A 17,914-nucleotide genomic window follows, 5' to 3' on the forward strand; every position below is an offset into this window, starting at 1 on the left:
GGCATCAAAGCATGGGCTTTCCCTCCCCATGATTAATCCCCACTCAAGATGGGTCCACATGTGATCCTAGAGATTGCGAGGCACCCACGGTTGTAGGGAAGGTAGTGAGACACAACCCCTCACTGGCCTGGATTGCATGCTGGAATGTGACACATAACTTAGACCATTAACTCAACAGGGATGTTATAAAATTGGTTGCTAAAAGGAAGAAAGAGAAAAGAAACAAGAGGAGAAAGGGGTAGGAGGGGAAAAAATTAAGATACTAGCCCTGATCTCCTCTCAGTTACATTGGTTTTACACTTGTATGACTCTATGGCTCTGATGGACCTATTCCTGCTTTTCACCATTATAAATGTGAGCACAGTCAGGACTTCTCTCTGTTGCCATTGACCATTGCTTTAAATGGAAAGTTTATTTTCATACTTGTTATGAGATAGTGAGGGAAAATAACAGTGAAAGCCTATAGCTGTGAATCTGGCATGGACTAAAAGCCAAAAGAAGCTTTTGTTCTTCCTGAAATTAAATATGTTCCTTTTATCTGAAATATTTTTGTTGAATTTTTCCAGGTTTTCAGCAACAAACACACAAGCTGATTTTTAACAAGTCTTTGAAAACTGGAAAAAAAAACACCCAGAAAACAAAGGTTTTTTTATTTTTGGAAAAACTGGGGTGGGGGGGATTTAGACATGGAAAATATTCACCAAAAACATTTATGTTGAGCAAAGAACCATTTTTCAGCAAAATGACACTTTCAACCACATCTAATTATGGGCTTGTTCCTACAAGGTGTGAAGACCCCTATCTTATGCCTACCAGCTTGCTGGAGGCATTCTGCATCTCACACAATTGAGGCCCATAGAAATTTGACTTTCTATTTAAAAAAAAAAAAAAAGTCAATTGCAGGGATTGTCTCTGGAAATGGATGTACTCTGTGTAGGAAGGGATTTTTAAAAACCAAATTCTACCCTCACCACAAGTCAGTGGTTTTGCGTCATGTGTATGTGACGATGGAGTTTAACCCAGTGTTTTTAGCTTGGTTTTTGTTAGGGCATCACACTACCCTGCTGGCTTATTAAACTGAATTATTAGCTGTACTAGATTATCATGGATTGTGGGCAGTTGCCTGTCAGAAACACTTGCCATCCTAACTAGTTTCATCCCCTCCATGAAAAACCTACAAGGGTCTAAGCACCAAGAAAGCTATGGATTCTCAGAATCTTGCAGGTAGCACTCTGTAATTTGTAGGACTGGGCCAGGAAGGCATCATGTTGTGGGGTACAATCCAGACCTGATGGGCTGTGTGACTGCCTGCCCTGTAACTGTGGGCGCCTTAAATGCTCTGCTGCTGGGGCTCACAGCCGGGACATCGACAGCCAGCAGACAAGCCTGCACTGAGCAGGGCCGCCCAGAGGGGGAGGCAAGAGGGGCAATTTGCCCCAGGCCCCGAGCCCCACAGGGGCCCCCACGAGAGTTTTTCGGGGCCCCTGGAGAGGGGTCCCTCACTCGCTTCGGGGGGCCCGGAAAACTCTTGCGGGGCCGGGCGCAGGAGCTTCTTCTGCTCCCGGTCTTCACAGGGGGGTCCTTCCACTCCGGGGCGGAAGGACCCCCCGCTGGCGAATTACCGCCGAAGACGGAGCGGGACCCGCCGCCGAAGTTCAGCTCGGTCTTCGGCGGTAATTCGGCGGCGGGGGGCCCTTCCGTTCCGGGACCCGTCGCCGAAGTGCCCCGAAGACCCGCGGCGGGGCCCCCCCGCCGCAGAATTACCACCAAAGACCGGGCTGCACTTCGGCAGCAGGTCCTGCTTTGGCGGTAATTCGGTGGCGGGGGGGGGGCCCGCCGCGGGTCTTCGGGGCACTTCGGCGGCGGGTCCCGGAACGGAAGGGCCCCCTGCCGCCGAAGACCCCGGGCCCCCGGAATCCTCTGGGCGGCCCTGGCACCGAGTGTATGTGTGTTAAGCAGCTCTGCCTAAGCACTCTGATTCCAGCAGCCTCCTTGTAACATCCCAGCTACACTCTGGTATCTTACCAGTCTTGGTAGTTAGTAGCCAAGTGACTCCAACACACTCCCATTCAGGGGCGGCTCCAGGCCCCAGCACGCCAAGCGCGTGCTTGGGGGGGGCATGCCGCGGCAGAGCTCCCCCCGTGGCGTGCCGCTGTGCTTGGGGCGGTGAAATGGCTAGAGCCGCCCCTGCTCCCATTCCTAAATTTTTCCCTCTCCTGGACCAGTCAGAGGAATAACAAGGTTCCTTTGCTCCTTAAAGAGTCAGTACTCTGCAGCTTTTCCACATCAACTGGACTTCTGAGTTACTTCAGTTTTTATTAAAAGGACATAGGCTAAGAGATGCCAAGTGAAAGAAAGAAAGGATAGAGTTGTTTTCAAGCAAATAAAGGTGAACATTAATCTAGCAAGGTATAACCTTTGAGATGGCTTCTTTCACCAGTCACTTTGTCTAGCATGGCTAACACTCTGTCAGGATCTTCTGCAGAAGTACAGGATGCTACTTCCCTTTGTCTTCTGAGGTGAAAGAAAACTTGGGGTTCTTTGCCCCTCTTTTATAGTCAGTGAGCCTTTTGAAATGGGTTCTTCTGAAGGTTACCCCCAAATACAGTTCATTCAAACTCTGAGGAAGGCAACATGGAGTCTGGTGTTGAAGGAAGTACTAGGCTGGTTTCTTCCCCCTGCTGGTGTTTGCTAAAATGCAATTTGATGTTAGTATCCTCTCTGATATAAATGAATGGCCACATGATGTGATTGCTAATCAACTCTGACACCTGGCTGGAGGAGTCAGCTTGTCCTCTTTCTGGGATAAACCTGATTACCCACTCCCCACACTTTAGTTCCACATTTCCTTCATATGTGTATGGTCCTTTGTGCATTTACCCTGCGTATACTATGGAAGAACACTTATCAGTGCATTGTTAATTTTCTAGTGATGCCTTACATGATACATCAGATAGTTTGACATAAATGAGTTTGGGTAAACTGAACTGGTCAGGCCAGCTGAAACTCACTACCAGATGCCAGTGACACTCTTGCTTTCTTGCAGTGGAATGCTGTTAGGGTCACAGAGGGTCAGTGACTAAAAGGGCTCTCTTAAATTTTTACCCTACCTCCAAAATTTCTTGCAGATTTTTTTTTTCCTGTGAGCCAGGTAGCTTCTTCCTGTCTCTGGTCTGATCTCTCTTCTTTCTTCCAAATGGCTGCTCCCAGAGTTTTCATCTACTTAGCCCACTGAGCAACCTTTTTATTTCTTTTCTCCTTCCTTGTATGATTCAGATGTTCCTTTGTGGCACTGAGGTGTTCATCTCCTCAGTGTAAATACCAAGCAGCAGTTTTATTCTAAGTATGACAGAAGCATGTGGGTGGGTGTGATGCACATATGTTTGTGCATATGTCTCAGGTCTAATTTGGTTGTATTTAGAGAACCTCCTTTTTGAACAAATAGTGATGACCCATTGGACTTGTCAAACAGTTTTAAACCTAAGGGGAATATGGGGTCGTAGTGAATTCTTATCCTTGAATAACATTAGTGGAAAAGATGTTCATTTTTAGCTGATTCCTTGTTCTGAGAGGATGTCCTTCTGTCTCTTGTGACCAGAGTGCCAGATTAGGAACTCAGTAGGTGCCTCTTTCCCAGGGGCAGTGATGAGGCAGGGCAGATTCACAATCACCACGTACTGTTGTTACAAAACATGCATGCAGCACCATACATTTTTACAAGATACATGCCCTTCCTGGCAAACTTAGAATCTAAATAAGACATGACAAACATGAGGCAAAATATAGGACAGCAGTTCAGGAAAGGATGTGCATGCAGGGATGATTATTGTTAATTATTTAAATTAGGGAAGAGGTGGGTTTAAGTAGGGATTTGAAAGAGGAGAGAGAGGGCACTTTGATGGATGAGGAGAGCAAAATTACTTCAGGCACAGAGGGTAGCAAGATACCACATCAAGGGATTTCCCCAATGAATTAACAGGCAGGTTCCTCTTCATCTGCTGATGCTTTCCACATCCCCTTCAATCCCAATTTCTCATGATCACTGTCTGCTGCCATTTGTCATCTGTGTGCGTGGTGTGCGGGGTTTTTTTTAACATGTAATTTAGTCTGTAAGATCAATGAGGCAGGGACCTTTTCTTTCTTGATTATAAGTGATCATGCCCATTTATGCACTAGAGTCTGGTTGTCAGAGGTGCTGAGAGCCTGCAGCTCCCATGAGCTTTGGTTGCATTTGTGAATGTTCAGCATTTGGAAAAATCAAACCTGAAATAATCATGATAAATGAAAGGGGCTGTGGCTTCCAATTAATTGGATGTTTCTGCCTGAGGGTATATTTCCACTGCAGAGCTACCTTGGGTGAGTGGCACTTGAGTATGGCTTTGTAGTGTGGCTGCTCACCCCTCCACTAGGCTAACCCAAATTACTATATCACTAAGATTGCTGGGGTCATATCCCATGGTTCTTTGTACTGCAGTAAGCTGAGCTCTAACCTGTACCCCAGCTGGCCTGGGTTTAAAGCACCACCCACCCTGGATGAGAGGGCTTTGTGTGCGAGCAACAGGGGAGTTACGTGCAACACCCTTAAGAGCAGCCAGATGCTTCAGGGGCAATGACTAGAACAGGGCAACTATTGAGTGATCCATCCCATCATCTGTCCCAGTTTCTGGCAGACAGAAGTTTAGAGACACCCAGAGTAAGGGGGTGCACCCCTGACCAGCTTGGCTAATAGTCCATTGGTGAACCTATCCTCCAGGAATTTATCTAATCCTTTCGATATTCGGTCACTCAGTTTTGTGAGTTCTCTTTGTAACTCTTCACTGTCAGCTTTGCACTTGCATATCTTGAATAATTTTGTATTGTCTGCAAACTTTGCCACTTCACTGTTCACCCCCTTTTCCAGATCATTTATGAATATCTTGGACAGCACAAGTCTCAGTACAGATATTTTGTAAGAATAAATAGTCAGTTCCCCCCTCTTTTTCCCTATCTTTTTAATGAGACAGTGATCCACGAGCAAGCACCTTCCCTTTTATCCCATGACTTCTTACTTTACTTAAGCACCTTTGGTGAGGGACCTTGTCAAAGGCTTTGCGCAAATCCAAGTACACCATATTGACTGGATCCCCTTATCTACATGCTTGTTTATGCCCTCAAAGAATTCTAATAGATTGGTAAGGCATGATTTCCTTTTACAATAGCCATGTTGACTCTTTTTTCCAACATAACTTGTTTATCTGTATGTCTGAGTCTGTCCTTTCCTATAGTTTCAATCAATTTAGCTTGTAGTGCAGTTAAGCTTCCTGGCTTGCAATTGCCCAAGTAAGAGACTGAGTTATGTTTTCATAACTTCATAACCTGATTGCTGTATTTCAGAGCTCTGTTATGATGATGCAAAAAAAGGGGGGAGGGGTCATTTAAACTGAAAGTTAAGCCCTGGACTGTCACAAAATCCATCGTTTTGGAAATAGGGATGGAAAGAAGACCAGTTCCCAGCAGCAGGTCCACCAAGGGAGAGTTGGAACCTGCAGAGCTGGAATCTGAGACCATGGGGGTTCTGAGACACTGATGCCTCTGTATTACCATAGGCTGGGCTCCCATGAGAAGACCCCATGAGGCTGGGCTCAGCAAGTAGTACCACCCAGCAGGACCTGAGTGGTGGCCCCACACAGCCCACTAATTGCATGGTACCAATACATAAACCAGAAAGTCATGAAGGGGAGCTGTCTGAGCAACAACAAAGACTGCCTTCCCATCTCTGCTCTAGACCCTGCTTGTGATTGCCCACCCCTGGCCTAGGGTCAAACTTTTTGGCCTGAGGGCATATCTAGGTATAGTAATTGTATGGCGGGCCATGAATGCTCATGAAATTGGGGTTTAGGGTGCAGAAGGGGGTGAGGGCTCTGGCTGGGGGGTGCTGGCTCTGGGGTGGGGTCAGGAATGACAGGTTTAGGGTGCAGGAGGCTGCTCTGGGATGGGACCAAGGGATTCAGAGGGTGGGAGGGGGATCAGGGCAGGGGTTTGGGGCATGGAGGGAGCTCAGGGGTGCAGGCTCTGAGCAGCGCTTACCTCAAGCAGCTCCTGGAAGCAGTGGCATGTCCCCCCCCTGTGTAGGAGCCAGCCAGGCACTTCTGCACGCTGTCCTGTCCGCAGGTGCCACCCTTGCAGCTCCCATTGGCCGTGGTTCCCGGCCCTTGCCTTTTTCCTGGCAGCTGCCTTGTTGCAGTCTTTTATTTCATTTTGGCTTCTGTGGCAGGTCACTCTGACCCTTTTTTGTGATCAGTCTGTCTCACAGCCTGCATATGTGGCTCTTCACAGCTATTGCATCTGAGGAGTTTATATGTATTCAGCTGCATCAGACTCTAGCTGATAATTCTATTTCACTTCTGACCTTTCTTGGCTGAGGCCATCCAGGCCTTCAACTCCCTCTGACTTCAATGAGAAGTTTCTTATCTTTCATTACCATTTCTATAGTATTCTTTACACTAGATGATTAGAAAGCATTGGTCTTCTGTTTATTTGCAACTGCAGCAAAATGTTATGTGCCACTGGCTGTAGATTTCTTTTTTTTTCTCTGAAACATGCAGCACACATGTACTTGCATTCTTATAAAGGGATGATCATGTATTCGAGACTTGAAGGTTAGACTTCTAGTCCTTAGGGAGAGGTAAGTTGGGATAGTGGAGGAGAAGCCATTACTGATGGCTGTGTCCAAAGTGAGAGTAAAAAATTCGGAGACCACTCTGGAGAGGGACTTCCTCTTGAATTTGCTCTGTCCAAGATCTATGTTGTCTGTAACAGCATGCAATGCGTTCTGGAGCACGAGCATGTGCCTGTCCACTTTGGCTCATGTGAGCACCGTACTTCTGTCTTGCCAATCATGCACGCTACATATTTGTTTTCCTTCCTGTCCCTTGTCTCCTATTTGCAAGAAGCCACTAACTGAAGCTCTCTCCACCTGTGTCTGTGATGGCCATAATGCTCCCTTGCGTGTTTTTAAGCAGTTTGCCAAGGACAGAGTATGAATAATAAGATCCGAAACATCTCTAATATAACTTTAGTGCCCCTGTGTGCCATTTTCCCATCATTTTGATGCTTCTCCCTCCCCATTTCTCTGTAGGCTAGTAAAGGGATTGGAAACCTGCTCTGATCTTTTCAATAGATAATAAAAGGGTAATTTACTAGCTGTTCAGATAATTCATCAGGGTAGATGCTGAACCTTCTGTTTAAACCTAACTCTAACATAATATTATGTAATAGCAAATAAACAAAAATAATTCAGGAAGATTGAGTTTCTAGAGGCAAACCACTCCAGCAGCTCTGCTTTAGTAGTTTATGATGTCAAGAGAATTCCTGAGTGGAATTATATCCTTTTTGCACAGTGGCTTTTAATTAAATCATTAGGATTTTGCCTTTGTATAGGGAATACCATTAATACTACAGTAACATTGACAAATTACCTTGCTTGGTTTAAAAAGTTCCAATATACTAGTTACACTCCCCTGCCTCCCCCCTCCCCTCCCTTTAAAAAAAAAAAAAAAAGAAATGGCCATTGCCAGGTAGCTATTTGTACTGCTTTATGATGATGATGATTTATAAAAGGCTTTCAAGACTGAGAGCCAAATTCTAGCTATCAGAAACAAATTAACATGATTTAAAAACAAAAATTTTGGGTGTGTTTGTGAATATTCCAGGTACACAATCACCCATATTATTGCTATCCGGAACAGTAACATTCCAGTGACCAATGAAATAAATACATTGGTAGCCAATGGAATTTTTTAATAAGGCAACATGAATTTCAGTTTACTGTCGCATCCATGATATTCCCTATACAAAGGCAAAAGCCTCATCATGTGTTTAAAAAAGTAAGGGAGTGTCTTTCATTTCTCTTTTATCTAATCTATCCTGGCAGTTACGGATTGCTAATCATGCTGGTACCTAAATGTGGGTAGTGGTGGCAGGTGGATTAGGGTGATCTGTGTGGAAAATACAGTAGCTGGGCCACATTCCTTGATCTCTATGCCCCTCCTCAGAATACAGTTCTGTTACTGGACCAGTGGGGTCTCAGTCTGGGTTTTTGGGAGTCAGATCAGTTGTATTTCTTTGTTCCCCTCCTGTCCATCTCAGTTTCGTCATATGTGAGAGCCGCTCAGAACTTGGCCTTTAAAAGTTATTGAAGTTTACTCCCCACACCTGAGAAGTGGATTCCCAAGCCATGCTTTAGCTTGGGTTTACCCAATGGCATTCAGACACTTGGATGTTTTTAAACAAAGAAACGGATTTTGATCCTCATTTGGAAATGTCGTACCATCTCACTCAATTGCTGGATTTTCCCCTTCATTAAAATAATTTAAACTGGCATTCTCATTGAGTGTAATGCCTTCCAAAGGTGGCTTTAATTTGGGGGGGGGGGCATGGGTGGAGGCAGGGGCGGCTCTAGGCACCAGCAAAGCAAGCTGTTGCCTAGGGCGGCCAAATCTAGGGGGCGGCAGGCTGGGCCGGTGGACCTGCCGCAGTCATGCCTGCGGGAGGTCCACCGGAGCCGCGGACGACCGGACCTGCCGCAGGCATGACTGCGGAGGGGGGCTCGTCCCGCGGCTCGGCTGGACCTCCCGCAGGCATGACTGCGGCAGCTCAAGCGGAGCCGCCGGACCCGCGAACCGTCCGCAGCCCTGCCCGCGGGAGGTCCGCTGTTCCCGCGGCTCCGGTGGAGCTCCCACAGTCATGCCTGCGGCAGGTCCGATCGTCCCGGGGCTCCGGTGGACCTGCCACGGGAGCTCAACCGGAGCCGCGGGAAGAGGAGACCCGCCGCGGGACCGAGGAAGGGCGGCTCAGCACACCGCGCTGCCTGGGGCAGCCTAATTTCTAGAGCCGCCCCTGGGTGGAGGTGTTGCTAGCAGTTGTGGCATGACAGAACACTGAGGGTCTCTAAAGTTCAGACCCATGGGTTGGTGGAGGAAGCTAGTTATTACCACAAATGTCACATGAGATATATCTGGTTTTGTCCAGCTATTTGTTGTCTTCCCACAGCAGATTACATAAAACTTTAAAAAAAAAAATTCTATTCAAAATATTTGTGGTGCATCATGAATAAATGATTGAAATTTCCTCTTTATTTGGACTTGTGGATCTGAAGAAAGCTAACATGGTTTAGCCTACTGAATTTTTAACATATTGCCATGCCAGAGGTTCTCAGACTGTGGTCCCCGAGCTCTGTTCAGGCGTGGCTCCACTAATTAGATGCCTGGACCCTGGAGAAGACACACATGTAAGATGGGGAGGTGGCCTTGGGGGATTAGGGGGTAGGTATGAGGCAGGAGTGGGGTGAGAAGAGGGAGTGGAGGGAATTTGGGATGTGCAGGGCTGTGGCGGCCAAGAAAGAGGCAACTTTCCCCAGCTCCAGGGCTGCAGCTGCCAGGGAGAGACCCCCCTTCCTTTCCCAGCCTCAGCTTGGGGGCTGCTGTGGTGGGGGAGAGAGGGCACATCCATCACATTAGATAGGTAAGACTACTGATATTAAAATATGAGTTGTATGCTTTTATTTGTAGAACAAAAAGTTTTTTTTCTTTTATATAGCGCTTTTATCCAAAGCGCTTTACAATAGTTAGCTAATGGTACAAACAACATTTGGAAAGATCATTAAGTGGTCCCCTGAGACCCCCGGCAATTTTCAAGTGGTCCACACATAAAAAAAAAAATCTTGAGAACCACTGGCCTATGCTAAGATGTTTCAGAAACAAAAAGAGTGTCCAAAGTTTGGTGCCTAAATATGAACTCAGGTACCGTAAGTGGCCTGATTCTCAAAGTTCTGAGCACCCTGCAGCTTTGATGGCAGCTGCAGGATGCTCAACGCTTTTGGAAATCAGGCCACTTAGGAGCCTAAGTCTACATACAGGAACCTATTTTAGCCCAAGCTTTTAATTTTTGTCAGTTTTATTCTTTTTCCCCCCAGGCTCATCCATTTGACAATCGATATAGCACACATAGGCCTTTTGGTTAAGTTTTTTTTTTTTGTATTAATGTCGCCTGGCTTCAGTTATGCTGCTTTTGCTTCACATTTTATTGCTTATCTAGATGATGCAAGCACCAAAACCTGACAGGCAAGATTTAAAGGCTGTCTTCCCTCCTCTTCCCAACCCCCTCCTTCTGACTTGCCCCAGTGAACTGAGCTAGCTGACATCCAGTTTGGATTTAGTGTGATGAAAGAAATGCATCGTGAATCCCAAAATATGTGTTGCCAATCAGCGAACAGCACTCGACTTTCAGGAAATGTTTTCCTGTGAGCGGTCTGTCATATCTTTTGTTACTACTTCTCTCCTTCCCCCCCCCCCCCTCAAGTGTTTATCCCCCTCCATGGCTTTATCAAGCAGCAAGCTCATTTAAATAATTGTACAGTCATTTAGTTAATGTGTTCTTTTTAAAACTTGCCTAACCACAGCAAATGTAGTTTTGATGGCAAAAGAACCCCCTTTATGTAACAGCACTTTTTTCTTCCCTCCTCCTCCCCCCCCCATATCCGCCTGCAAAACAAATGCAATGCAATTATTTTACTGCCGAGAAATTAGCTCATTTGCAAATGCCACCTTGGAACACAAGAAGAATGGCATTTATTGAAGCACTAATAAAGGCACCATGTTAGAATAATTTTATGCTGACGGGCTCACAATCACTCAATATTTTAAGAGCTGTCATCACACCAGCATGAGCTGCATGCAAAAGTACAAATTTATGCTGTGACATCATGGCACTAAGAGTATAATTGGAATAAAATTACAATGCTTCACTCTGGCATTCACCAGTGAAGCAGAGCACTTTAGATGCCCACCCCAGGCTGATCCTTTGCTATGCATCATTGTGCCACATATTCTGTTAACACATGAAGTATCATGACACAGATTTCTGAAGAGCTTGTTGTGTCCTTCAGGTATTTCCAGAGTGAGCTTTCAGTAGGCACTCAATGACCTGTGTTGTTAATATACAGTACACTGCACACTAGCAGAAAGCTTAAAGAATCACAAATAGTAAGAGCCACCATTTTAACTCTTTAGATATGGATAATTAAGCAAGCAGTCACTATACAACGGCTGAGGACCTAATAGTATCTTTCTTTTTTTTTAAAGTGAGTTAATAAATTCCAGTCATGGTCTGTGCTTAAATGCTAAGCTTTAACAAATGAGCACATTTGCATAAGAATTGACTTTAAAATTCAACCTCTTGACTTTTACTACATCTTTATTCTTTATTGTAATGGGGGGGTAAAGACCCCTGACAATAGATGTAGGTGAGATACGGGAAAGTGCAATGAATTACATGTCATGTTTAGACACAATATTCTGCTTGCAATCTAGCACTTCCTTACTGGGCTACAAGTCTTTTCAGCATAATCAGACATGCTTTGCACAGCTGAGGAAGTAGAGGGCCTGATTCTGATCTTAGCAGACTAGTTTTACACTGCTGGCTTCAGCAGAGTTACCCCAGTCAGTGAGATCAGAATGAGGCCTTTGTGTTTCAAATCAGTGGACCAGATTCTGATTACGCTGACACTGGTTTAAAATCAGGAGTAACTCTCAAAGTCGTTGCAATTTCACTGCTTTAAAAAGCGTGTAAATGAGATTAGAATCAGGCTGTGTGTATGGAGGGGAGAGTGAGAGAACAGGAGCTCTGCAGGGTTGGGTATTCCCATAGAAATGTAGACTAGAACAGTGGCTTTCAACCTTTCCAGACCACTGTACCCCTTTAAGGAGTCTGATTTGATTTGTTTTGTGTACCCCCAAGTTTCACCTCACTTAAAAATGACTTGCTTACAAAATCAGACATAAAAATACAAGTGTCCCAGCACGCTATTACTGAAAAATTACTTGTTTTCTCATTTTTACAATATAATTATAAAATCAACTGGACTATAAATATTGTACTGCATTTCAGTGTATAGAATGTACAGCACTATAAACAAGTCATTGTATGAAATTATAGTTTGTATTGACTTGGCCTCCCAAAAGTGTGCCCTCACCGCTGGGCTATGGGGTATTTCTCAGAGTTGTTGGTTTCAATCTGTTGAAGCTGTTACACTTTGCATGAAATAATTAAATAGCCATTGGTCCAGAGAGACCATGTGTGAGAGTGACTATCTCACCTGGTGGTCAGGGCACTCACCAGGGAGGAGGGATACCCACGTTCACTCCCTCTTCATTTTGTGAATGTTGACAAAATCTCTTTGTGACCCTACCTGCCCCCACCCCTTCCAAACTATTTGGCAAATTTGTGTCTAATTTGAAAATCACTTTGGATTGATCAAAATTGCATTTTTTATTGAACAAATTATTTGTGTGAAATTTTGCCCAGCTTATTTATGCTTTTAATGTGAATGAAATGGACTGAAACTGTAAGTTAATTATTTTAATAAGTTTGTTTGTTTAATGTTCGCTGAAGTTTGTATAACAAAACATAAATGCATCTGTGACAGGTTTGGTCACAGAGAGCCCCTGAGGACTGTCACCTGATGTGCTGAAATTACCTGTGAGCCCATTTTGCCTGATGTCTTGGGACTCCAGAACCCTGCCTTGTTGAGCCAGATGACGCTAGTCTGCTGCAACACAGCACACCCCCAAAGCTGCAGGCTTTAACTGAAAATGACTCAGCAGGTTACCTATCTCCAGCACCCAGAGACCCAGTTTCCAATGGGATCCAAACCTCAAATAAATCCGTTTTACTCGATATAAAGCTTATACCGGGTAAATTCATAAATTGTTCGCCCTCTATAACACTGATATGCAGAGATGTTTGCTCCCCCAGGTATTGTTAATACAATTTTTGTTTGAGTATAAAAAGTAGGATTTAAGCGGTTTCAAGTAATAACTGTCAAAACAAAGTAAGTTACCAAGCAAAATAAAACAAAACACGCAAGTCTAAGCCTAATACATTTAAGAAACTGAATATAGGTAAATCTCACCCTCAGAGATGTTCCAATAAGCTTCTTTCACAGACTAGACTCCTCCTTAGTCTGGGCCCAATCCTTTCCCCTGGTACAGTTCTTGTTAGTTCCAGATCAGGTGGTAACTAGGGGTTTTCTCATGACTGTCACGCCTTTGTTCTGTTCCACCCCCTTTTATATCTTTGGCACAAGGCAGGAATCCTTTGTCTCTCTGGGTTCCCACCCTTCCTTCTAAATGGAAAATCCCCAGGTTTAAGATGGATTCCAGTATTATGTGACCTGTTCACATGTCCTGGTGAGACGTCCTTCTTCATTACCCAAGTCAGGTACAGGAAGGCTTGCAGGTAAACAGAGCCATTTACAGCCAATTGTCCCAGTCAATGGGTGCCATCAAGATTCTAAACCACCATTAATGGCCCACATTTTGCATAATTACAATAGTCCTGCAAATTAACTTCATATTTCTAGTTTTTGATACAAGAATGATACATACATACAAATAGGATGAACATACTCAGTAGATTATAAGCTTTGTAATGATACTGTACAAGAGACTTTTTGCATAAAGCACATTCCAGTTACATTATATTCACTTTTTAAGCATATTTTCATAAAGATATGGAGTGCAACATCACAGCATCCATGGAGAGAGATAGTTTAGGTAGCTGGCCCTCACTGGCCTCATGAATCTGGGGGCATGGTCTAAAGAGCCTTTTATCTCATTATGCACCAGCATAGACTTGTGTTCCCAGCTCACAACTGAGAGGGTTTCTAGTTGCTGGATGCCACCTAGGATGAGATTGAGTCCACAGTCTGAGGAGCAGAATCAGCACAATAATAAGTGTATTTTTCACTGTTTCAAGAAACATCACATCTCCTACTCTGCATGTTTTCTCAGTGCTCCCTGAAGCATTCTGGTTGCATCAGACATTACTGGCTCAATTCTCTGGGCCACTAAGGCTACAGTATAAGATGGCTTTAAAATAGCTGTATGTAGCCTGTGGAGAATTTCTCTCTCTTAGAGAATCTCTACTCAATAGAATCATCCCACCAGCCTTCTGCCACCTCCTGCACCAGTTGCCCTCCATGCCTTGATGTTAAAGGAAGGGGGAGTGACTATCATTGGCATTCTGGGGATGATGAGACATGGGTAGGAAGAGGTGTGGTGAAACAGAGCTCCTGTATGCCTGATTCTCCACTGATGTCAGGTCTAAAAATGAATGGTGGAAGCTAGAGCAGGCCCCTCACCGGTCTAATTTCTTCCTGCTGGGCAGATGAAGATCAGGGAACTGCAAAGTGCCCTGTACAGCCACTACTGTCCACTACCTCCAGGCTGCATTCGGATCTAGTAGAGAATTGGGGCCAATGTTTGTGTCCCCTAGAGCTAGTCTGAAAACAGCTAGTCTGGAAACTTTCAACAAAAGGTTTTTCACTAGAAAATGTTGATTCTTTGAAACTTTTTGCAGGACCAGTTTTGACACTACATTTATTAGGAAAGGTTTCTCAGGTCCAGCATGGAATTTCTGTTCAAAGCCAGAGTGAGAGAGAAAATATTCATGGGATGGGAAGATCATTTTGTGCCCAGCTCTAATGAGGATATCCACTAGGTCAAAGCACTTCCTGTTTCACTGTCCCAATAAGTATGGCTGTAAAATCTGTAGATCCCAAACTGTGAACATTGTGTTGTGTATGTTGTAGTTCTCAGTTAATGGTGTTTTCAGTAACCAACTGGTATCTATTTATACAGCCCCCGAAAAGTGTGTGTTAAATAATACCAGTATTGTATCTGATTCTTTATAAACGTGGTCCTTGCCTCAAGGAGTATACAATAGAATATTGGACATGATGTGACAAAATGGCCCTGATCCGCAGCTCTATTAGAGCAGTGTTGTGCCAGCTCTAAACCCAATCTAATCATCCAGGGAAGAACCACCCCAGCAAAAGGGGATCTTCTGTTGGATGGGGGACTGGCCTTGTACAAAAGATGGCCTATGGCTGGAGCAGTGGAAAGGTACCTTAGAAACACCTCCCCTGTCTGGTTGTACCGTGTGTTCCTTGTCAACCACAGCAGATAATCAGGGTTTAGCTGTCTAGCTACTGAGACAGTTACTTTAAAAGGTCATAAAGCTTTTTAGCAATTGTGATCTCAGAAGCTGGACATTTCCTATGGCCTAATGGATTGGCCTGGGTCCTATTCCCAACTCTACACTGAATAAGTGAGATGATGATTTTTTTTGTAAAATCTGTTTGAGATGCACATGTGAAGTATCCCTGTGTAAATGCAACACTTTATTAATGTGTCTAGATTTTTCTTCATTCAATCAGAATAAGTGGGGGAGGGATAGCTCAGTGGTTTGAGCATTGGCCTGCTAAACCCAGGGTTGTGAGTTCAATCCTTGAGGGGAGGCCTTAGGGGGGGCAAAAAAAAAAAATTGCTAGTGAAGGCAGGGGCTGGGCTGGACACCTTGACCTTTCCCCTCCCTTCTAGGAGAGAGGAGATATTCCAATTATTACCTTTTATTACCAGATACAAGCCACAGGTACAAAATCATGGCATTCAAGTTTCTTTTCTTAATATGGTCAGTTGTGGTGAATTCCCATTATAAAAACAAAGCTCTAAAAGGGACAGCTGTGGCTCTTTCTGTGAGGACCATCCCAGGGTGGACAAGGTTGCAGGGATCCTGTTCATCTGCCTCTTTGTGTTCCAGTCAGAACCCAGGCAGAACGTTCCTGCTAACTCTTCCTGAGTACAAGGTGTGCGGGGCTCAGCCAGTAGCAGGGGCGGCTCGAGACATTTCACCGCCCCAAGCATGGCATCATGCTGCGGTGGGCGCTCTGCCGGTCGCTGGTCCTGCGGCTCCAGTGGACCTCCCACAGGCATGGAACTGCGGGACCAGCCTACCCTCCGCAGGCATGCTGCCGAAGGCGGCCTTCCTGCCACCCTCCTGGCGACCAGCAGAGTGCCCCCTGTGGCATGCCGCCCCAAGCACGTGCCTGGCGTGCTGGGGCCTGGAGCCGCCCCTGGCCAGTAGCATTCTGAACCTTAAATGGGTGTATCCTGATGACTGGGACATGACCAATCCTTTCCTGCACGTCTTCTAACATCTGACCGCCTGTACATTACACCTTACTGAAGGAGGTGTACTGACTGCAGAGATCAGACTGCCTGTGCAACTCTACTGAAGTATTCTGCGCTATGGATGCAGAATGTCTCAAGCCACTTCAGCTCAGCTGGTACAGTTGTTCATAAACCCATAGCTCAGTTAGTATGCATAAAGGCATAATTTAAATTCTAAATAACAGAGGGCCTGATGTATAGAAATGGTTCATGCAGTCTTTCTCCCTATATTTCCTCTTGTGCTCTCTTAATGTTTATCCTCACGTCCTGTTTGGAACTTGAAAAATGACTTTAATCAGTGAATAGACATGCAAACAAAGAGACCGTAGATAGATCATTTTGATTGAATTGTCATATTTGTGTTACAAAGAATCTAATCCCATCCTCCCATTTTTGGATGACTTGCCATTCTCCAGTGAATATGTGCTGAAATTAACGGTTTGGAGAATATCCAGGGGGCACAGAAATGGGAAGCTCTCCCAGACTTTAAAGGTTGGCAAACATATTGAGGTAGATCTTAAAATAACTGCCATTTTATATACTTTTGCTTTACTCTTCTCCTCTCATTTAATTATAAACACACATGTTCATTATTTTTAAATACATATGCCTAGATATTTATTCTAGAAATAAACAAGCCCAAATGAAATGAAGGTTACTTTAAAAGCTATGAAAATAAACAGCACAAAGGGAGATTTCCCCTGCATGGGCCAATGGTCCCCACGCTAGGCCTGAATGGTTTGTCTGAGGGGGTTCTGTGGTGCTTATTAGGAATTATTACTATCTAACACTTAAGTGCCATAGGCATGTATGTTGTTTTACATGTTAGCAAAAAGATGGGCCGTCTGCTAGATGGGATCCCCCCGAAAGGCTGTTCTGTGGCTACTGCTTCTGTATCCTCCATACAGTCACAGATCCATTAGTCATGTCCTACTTTCCTGCTCCATCTGCAATACCTGACAGTTAGCACTGGCCTGTAGGCGCTCCCATGGAGCACAGGGTTTACAGACACTGAGAAACAGGAGAAATGTGATTGTGAAACTAAAAATAATAGTTAAAGTATTCCGGAAACTGACTATATTTTCAGGGGCTCTTGAAATGTTCATGAAAACAGGCCTAGAAAAATTAAATCAAAGCAAATCTCGATAGCGTGCCATTCAAAGGTGGTGTTCTGATAAGGGTAGCACTTCTGTCTTCTAGATGAATGAACCTTGCAGGGTAAGTGTCCTAAACTGTAACACCTGTTTGGGCAGGGGCTTTCCACCAACAGCAAGACTTCAGGAAAGGCCCCTGCATTTCATTTTGTAACCTATCAGCCAGTGCAGAAGACTCCAGGATCCTTTCAAGTGTCCCTGATTTAATGATTGTCATAAGCTAAGAAGAGTAACCCTTCCTAAATTTTGACCTAGAGTCACCATTAACTTTGAGATGCCCAGATGGAAGGCATTATGTAACAATAAATGCAAATTATTATTATGGGATACAGTTTTCCAGGGAGACTAGTTTTATTCTGCTAAAAACATCTCCTGCAATTCTCTCATATTTCAGTTCATTTTTCTCTCATGCAACAAATTTTTTGCTCTGTAGGGATCTGATGAGGGAAAGAGCTCTGATCCTTTCCATCCCTTACTTCATCACTTCTAGCCACAAAGTACTGGTCACCTCCGAATGGAAAGCACCAAATAATATTCCAGTTAGAAATGGTTTGTGAAAGCCTTGGACCTAGCAGGCATAGAAAACTTTACTAGCATTAAAAGAAACACCTTATACTTTATATACACACACCAATGCATGTCAATCCTTTATTATACGGAATATCATGTTTACCCACCTTTCTCCTATTTGGACTTTTTACTTTCGACATA

Source organism: Mauremys reevesii, linkage group 6 (genome assembly GCF_016161935.1).
Source record: "Mauremys reevesii isolate NIE-2019 linkage group 6, ASM1616193v1, whole genome shotgun sequence".
NCBI classification, from domain to species: domain Eukaryota; kingdom Metazoa; phylum Chordata; order Testudines; family Geoemydidae; genus Mauremys; species Mauremys reevesii.